Source organism: Garra rufa, chromosome 20 (assembly GCF_049309525.1).
Source record: "Garra rufa chromosome 20, GarRuf1.0, whole genome shotgun sequence".
Taxonomy (NCBI): domain Eukaryota; kingdom Metazoa; phylum Chordata; class Actinopteri; order Cypriniformes; family Cyprinidae; genus Garra; species Garra rufa.
In genome coordinates this window covers 31,291,010-31,298,846 of record NC_133380.1, presented here as the reverse complement: position 1 = coordinate 31,298,846, position 7,837 = coordinate 31,291,010, and the positions used below count along the sequence as shown (strand labels likewise).

General features: G+C 39.7%; 1 protein-coding gene across 1 annotated transcript in view; it reads left to right on the top strand.

Moving 5' to 3' along the window:
• Positions 1-276: 276 nt before the first annotated feature.
• slc11a2 (solute carrier family 11 member 2) overlaps positions 277-7,837 on the top strand; it is a 30,833-nt gene continuing 23,272 nt past the window's right edge. The window contains exon 1 of the mRNA XM_073825612.1: positions 277-425. The gene's annotated coding sequence lies outside the window, so the exon portion shown is untranslated. The remainder of the gene's footprint in view (positions 426-7,837) is intronic.

Here is a 7,837-nt window from a genome sequence, read left to right as displayed (position 1 = left end):
ACTTTTGTGGATACACAGGCAGCAAAATTATGCAATAACTAATTTTTTTGGGGGTGTAAAGTTATCTAACTAACGTTAGTTGTGTAACTAATTACTGTTTGCTGGGGTAATAAGTAATAGTATACTAGTAATAATAGTACTTTTTTTTACTAGAGTAACTAGTAATAAGTAATATATTACTTTTTTTTATTCTGCGTCAAACTGGCACGTGATTCCTCGTGCTCTCCGGACTCTTATTATGAAATGTGTTTCTGCTGTCGCTGCTTCACTGTCACCTTTGTCGTCCTCATGGCTGGAGATTAAAGTAGATGCTGATCTTGAGCTCACTGCTTTTCAACTTTTTGAAGATCTTCATCCCACTGGGTTCACATTAAGGGAGGATCTTCATCAGGCCGACGCGTCTTCGTCTTCATCTTCATCCTAAGGTGACTGTGTGAATGCAAGTGAAAGTGTTGGTTGTATCGAGTCAGCAAGTTCACCGGTATATTATTGAAAACATCAAAATGCGTTAGTATTTCATATGCCAGATGGACTAGACTGTGTCCGAGATTGAAATGTAATTGTGTAAAGCGCTGCTGTGAGGTAACGTGAAGAAATGAAGCTGTGTGGCATGGAGGAGAAATTAAATATGTGATAAACTTGAGGTAAAGATTATATAGGTTGAAAGACAGACAGTACAGTGACAGCTCATCTTCATTTGTCTTCCTGATTACAGAAAACTACAAGAGCTTACAGTGAACAGCACAGCTTTGCTTTTTACTGACTGTGTAAAATGTTAGTCAGCAGAAATGACGATGAAATCTAAACAAAGTTTTGCATAAGCAAACGTATAAGAAACAAGAAAAACAGGTAATGTTGAGAATGGAATTTGACTCCCACATATAATAAGAGGGACGTTTATACAATGTGTAGTTTTAGGTGAAAATTTAAATATGTGATCGTTCTAAACAAAGTGGTTACCTTGATTTTACTGTATCTTGTCCAGTGCACACTGGCAGAGAAGCTTATTAGCATGATTGCGCATTAAATCTCAGAGTTTTGGCACAAGCTGGAGTTTTATTGCAGTTTTTTAGTGACTCCGGTTGCTCAATAAAAGTTCCCGGAGTGACACTTCCTTCAGAGGATTCACTGGTGGTCATCTGCCAGTTTTTTTCCTGTGGTGTAATGCAGTGCTGTTGTGATTGTGTAATTAATGAAAACCTCGATCTGTTTGATTGACCATCCGCTCTGTAGCTTTATATGGTTCAGGTTTGATGTTGGTGACCAGAGAGTTACAGATCCCACATCACCTCACTAGAGTCACTGAAGACAAGCCTGGTCAAGTTTAGCTTTGTTTTCAAAGGTGTCAGGTTCTCTTGGGATCCAAGTTTTGGAGATTTTTTTCCCATGTCACTGTCTTGTTTGGCGCATAAGAAACAAACATATTCAGAAAATCAAGCAATGACAGTCTGCTGGTGATGCTTTCATTTAATTCATTCATTTTTTTAAATGAACATTTGCCTCAGACTTCTGAAATTTACTCTAAGTATACTGTAGTATACCCAGGCCTGTAATGGGTCTTCAACCGGGGGTCCGCTAATTATTGTTGGATCATTAATAATTTTTACTAAAAATAATTGTTTGTTAAAAAAATAGTTAAAACATCAAAGATAAAATATTAAAATTTAAAATGATTTTAATTATTACATTAACAGTTTTAATAAAACCCTTGCATCCATGTGCATGCACGTGGATTTAAAATACATCAACGTTCATTCTACATTCTGTCAGATACAATTCTGGCGCCTCCTGTACTGTACAACGCGGGATACATTCACATTAGATGATAACTCAGCGGCAAAGTTCCACTCACACAGGGGCATAATTTCCACTGGGGACACGCTTTTCAAAATCCCGTTTGTGTCCTCCCACTTTCAATTGGTTTTGTTGAAGTAATCTCTTGTATTGTAGAATGCACGCTCAGCGCCGCGAGAGTTTCGCGCGATTAACAAAAGTAAAACGCTCACCCGCATTCAAAAGCAATTTTAATACCCCACGACTTCCCAATGTGCGCAAATTAGGCTATATAAAATATCTAGGCTGTTATTATTATGTGGGCTATAATAAGTTGTGCAGATGTCTATAGCTCTGTATCATGCTTGAAAAATTCGGTCTCTATTTGCACTTTGAATTTTGAAAGAGTAGCCTACTTTGATCATGCCTGCATTTTTTTTATCTACACAACTAAGAAAGAACTGCAACATTTTTCAATGCAAGACCGTTCCCAACAACCTCCCTGAGACATAAAGAAATAACGGACACAAGCGTGTTTCCCGTGACAACTGTTGCAAAAGACAGGTTTAAAAAACGCATGCAAACATATTACATTATTACATTATTTTCATTACACTGCAAAAATGTTTTTGTCTTGTTTCCAGCCAAAATATGTAAAACTCTTAAATCTAGAAGGATTTTCTAGACGAGTAAAAATTATTTTCTTGTTTTCAGAAAAAACAGGCCAAAATTGAGTTATTTTTGATCAGAACAAGTTTAATAATCTGCCAATGGGGTAAGAAAAAAAGTCTTATTTCAAACAGAAAACAAGATTATTTGTTTTTACCCATTGGCAGATTATTTTGCTTGTTTCAAGCAAAAACACACTTAATTTTGACTTGTTTAAAAAAAAATAAGAAAAGCATTTTTTGCAGTGTACATTTAGTTAAATTTAAAGCAAAGTGCATCATGTCTTATTTTACTGCTGTTTGATAACCTAATGTTCAGGGGTAAATCTTTAAAATAAAGTTCTGCAGAATCGTGATCTTTATTCTAAGCAAAAAATAAAAAATTAGATTCTCATTTTATTCAGAATTGTGCAGCTCTACCTCACAGTAATGTTGACTGTAAAGTTCTATTAATTAAAGCTGAAATTCATGTAATAGTGTAATAGTCCACCTGACTGTATAGGGAAAATGCATGAAACTATAAATAATTAAGACAACTGTGAACAACTTAATAAATTGTCAATGAGGCATGTACAACAACAACAACAAAGTTCTGTTTTAAAATAATATAACTAATATGATTAATATCAGAGGCTATGTTTCACACATTTTATATCAGGGGGTCCCTGCCCCATGTCTCTATCACCAAAGGGGTCCTTGACTGGAAAAACGTTGAAGACCCCTGCTGTAAAAGATTTTGGAAGTCAAAGCTCAAAATTGCCTGTTGACTTGCTGGGATGACCATTTTCAGTTGGCTCCAAGTAAATTATAAGAACTGAATGTCCTTTAACATTGGCACTTTAGTTGAGTTTTGAATTATAAAATCTTTTACAGTGTACATGAAGCAAACACACCTGCAGTCAGATATAAATGGGCAATATCACATGTGTAGCTGTGCGATACTGCATTTATACAACAGCTTGACAGCACAAGTGTGTAAATAAATATGAAACAACCACTGTGTCTTAAAAATAATTGTGTGCAGAACTACTTCCTTCCATCATGGATCAAACCTCAAGTTGACAGTTGAACAGCTGAGCCAAGCTTCTGTTACTAATGTCACTTTAGAACTAGTAATGAAGGAACGTTGAGTTGCTTTATTGAAAGCTTATTGTATTACTGTAGTAAAAGCTCATTATATTATGTAGAGAATTATGAGAGAGATACAGCATTCTTCAGTTCAGTCTCATATTCACAATAAAATATTAGTTTGAGTGCCTGCTGAGGAAATATATCTTTGTCCTAGTATTCTTTCAACTGTTAAAGGTCCACTGAAGCGCCTTGAAACACGCAGCGTTATTCTATGCGTTTACGTGCTTTTAACTGAAACAAAAACTGTTAGAACCTCGTTTCTGGGTCACTGCAGTTTCTCAGGTCTGTCGAGTGGATCAGCAACAAGCGCTTGGGATAGACAACAACACACCAAAGTCTAATACAAGTTGGTTTATTGTTATCTACCAAAGAAGATGGGGCAGTCCCATCTTTTATACAGCACCCTTACAAGCCTTCATGTAGGCGGGGGTTCACATATCATTTAAGCAAATACTTCTACATATGGGAAGGAAAATTACAGATGATCCAGGGCAACTATAAGGAAGAGAGGAAGATAGTGCAGCCGCACTCAACTGGTTTCCTGCCGACAGATAACCCTGAAACAGACAGACAAAACATTCCCAGAACGAACTGTGTCTCTTAACTGAAGTAAACTGCAAAAGACAAGAAAACTACAAAATATTAACTTAAGAAAACCTCACTGCAAAACACATTAATTCTTATAATCCCCTCTTCCAGACTCTCTCTAGAGTCTGGATTCTCCTGTATCCTTCTGTGGCAGTGGGCGATATCCTGCAGAGATAGCAGAAACCATAGTATACATACGTTGTGTGAAACATTTCACAATGCATGGACCAAAAATACACAATAAAAACAAAATAAGTAATACCGGTATTATCATTGAGACATAAGGTGCAAACGTGCCAAATAGGCTAGAGAGAATACCCCAATTCCAATTGTTAGTTCTAGACTTTAGCTCATCCTCATATATCTGGGATGAGATCTGCTTCATAGTAGCTACAGCAGTGCCAATTGATCCCTCGGGCTCATCATTTGCAGGTATGTATGTGCAGCATTTGTCACCTACAACAGAACAAACCCCTCCCTGCTGAGCAAGAGGCATGTCCAGGGCCAACCTGTTTTGCACGACCACCTGTCTCAGTGCACGCAGCTCGCTTTGTACCCCTACCAGTGCAGCTGTGGTGCTGTTAACAAAGGATGCCAGTCGATAATGCATGATGTTCTGTTGTCTCAGTAGGTCAGAGACGCCGAACTGAGGTACCATAGACTTCCAGAACCGAGTCCAGTGTGACCTCATCTGATGTTCCTCAGGGACGTCCTCGTTGTCCACTGATCGTTTGCTCCTGAAAGACAAATCACGTTGTGTATGCATAACAGTCACACGATGTTGCAGCTGCACTGGTGCACAGAGGCCTGTCCAGCTCATCCTGTAAGTGTTGTTTACAGTGTCCTCACCACAATACCAGTACCAGTCATAAGCCAGCACTGCACCTTTCGCTGGCCAGGGGGACTCACAGTACATTAGTAGTGATACACAGGCAGTGTTCGTGGAGGTGTAACAAACAGTTCTATTATTTCCCTTAGCACATGCTGCGGTGTTCTTCTCACACGAGCCCCTCTCGAACCTTGGACAGTAGCTTTGCAGCCACCTTTCTATACCCTGCCCTTGGTTTATTATTTGTTTACAATTTGTAGCACTTATACCTGTCACGCTTTCACCTGATGTCCCATTAAAACAGTAAGGAAACATAAAACCTTCTGGTAACACCAGGCTAACTTTTACATCAACAGTTTCAGTTTCATTTTTACTTGATGCACTACCTTCTTTCTTGCACGTTTCATTCATACAACAGTAATTATACCGTTTAGTTTCATCAGTATAGGGTGTTGTTACCCTCTTTACACACCTAGGAGACCATACATACATTTCCCCTGCATAATATGTACAGAACACAGTAAAATTGGGGGGTTCACAGTTATAGACAAATGGTTTCAAGGATACAGTTATTATGGTGCGGAATAATTCTTGACACACCACACATGATTCATTGGTCAGTTGACGTGCTGTCCAGTTTGCATACTGCCAGAAGAGGTTTCTTTTGGCCTCCTCCTTTGAAGCGTTGGGTACCATGAGTCCAGCTAGGACAATACACATTATTGCTCTGGAAAACAAAAACAGTTAGTACATGTAATACATTGTTTTTCATTTCAAGGGTTTCACTCTGGTTGCATGAATCCACTGTGGAAAAAGATCAGTTAAAACAGCAGTTCTGGTCACAGCTAGTATCTCTGTAGGCCCATCATACAGAGAGTCATTGAGGCCCCCGGTTTTTAGTTTCTTTATCAATACTTGATTGCCCACTTCAAAGGGGTGTGAGTTAGCTTTAGGGATCTCAGGGTGTTTCATGTTAACCCTTTCCCAGAACTCAGTTAATTTTTCTATTAGGCCTACAGAGTACTCAGACATATGATCAGTTAACATCACACCTATCCCTACCATTCCGTGGCGCCAAGGGATGGGGAAAGGCCCATCACCACCTCATAGGGTGATAAGTTGTCTAAATTTGGCTGAGGCATCATTCTTAGGTCTGCTAAGACAATTGGAAGGACCCTTGTCCAATCAGATGTATTCATACTGATCATTGCTTTTCTTATTTTTTGTTTAATGGTCCTATTCTTCCTCTCAACGAAAGCTGAGCTTTGAGGATGGAAGGGTATATGTAGTCGCCAATCAATTTGTAACTCTTTCGCCAATTGCTGCGTTACTTTTGATGTGAAAGGTGTGCCCTTATCGGAATCTATCGATACCGGGATACCATATCTGGGTGTGATTTCTTTGGTTAAAAACTGCACTACAACATTTGCATTTTCCTTTGCACATGGAAAAGCTTCTACCCACTTAGAAAATTTGTCCACAAGCACCAAGAGGTATTTAAAAGGTCCCCTCTTGGGCATGTGTGTGAAATCAACCTGCTACTCAGTAAACGGTTGGTTAGGCCTCGGCAGGTGTTGATGTTTTGCTGGAGGTTTGCTTATATTATTTTTAGCGCAAATTAAACATCTGTCAAGAATGTCATTAACCGTTTGCGGTAATTGGTCGACGCAAAATAGACCTCGCATTGTATCTAGTACCCCTCTTCGGCCGCGATGAGTGATACCATAAAATTCGCGGACGAGAAACGGTAAAACAGACGTAGGTAAACACAGTCGACCCTCCTTGTCACGCCAGAGGTCATCAGGTCCCTGAGACGCAGAAAAAACTGACCAGAATTGACGGTCAGATTCACTGGCTGCTTTCTGAACAGCGACAAGGTCAACATCTGGAATTAGTGACGACGTCATTTTTGAGGTTGACACTACAGCTACATTAACATGGGGGCTTGGAGGCCCCTCTTGAGCAGCCCTTTTTGCATTTAAGTCAGCCAGTGAGTTACACTTACTGTAGCCTCATCTGTGTATAAATTCGAGTGACCCTTTGTTTTTACTATAGCTAACGAGCAAGGTAGACAAGAGGCCTCAATAAGTGTTTCAACAAGATGCTGTTGTTTACTGAAGAAAATAGTTTGCAGTTTCATCAGCAGAAGTCAGCTTCAACACTCTCGATGGAGTGCAGACAGCGACTGAGTGCAGATAGAGACTGACACACACACACATAGAGGCTTTATCTATCTTCAAGGTTGTCTTAGCCAGGCAAGACTCTTTATCAGTATGTTGGACACACACACTTAGGTCGATAATTTTCTGGTTTTAGGCAGGGAACAGCCTCGAGCAGACGCGTCTCATCAGACTTATTACACATTTTTGACATTATTATAAACTTATAATCTGCGCCAGTGAAATGGCTGTGCCACGACAATTTTATCAAGATTTCCACGAAGTGTAATGGTTTGTCCACTTCTGGTAACATGCTCAAAATGTCTTTCAAAGTCGAGACGGACGGCGGAGTTATCTCTATGTGGCCCTGTCGTTTTGTTATCCATAAATGAGCTTCATTTATTTTCTCGACGGGCGCTGCTGGGGGCGCGCGGCGAGCTGCGGAAGTAAGCGCGGGCACGACAGGCGCGGGTACAGGATAAGGCGGCGGCGCGCATGGCGAGAATGTGAAAACAGACTGGATAGAGTTTGTTTGTAAATTGAGTCGCTTTGGTCGTTTCGCCAGGATTTGGTTTAGGATAGGTGGCTCCCATGATAGATATATAGATAATATATACAGATAATATATACAGATATTCACCTCACCACTGGACAGACCGAAACTCGTGACCCACACTTTTGCTTTTAAT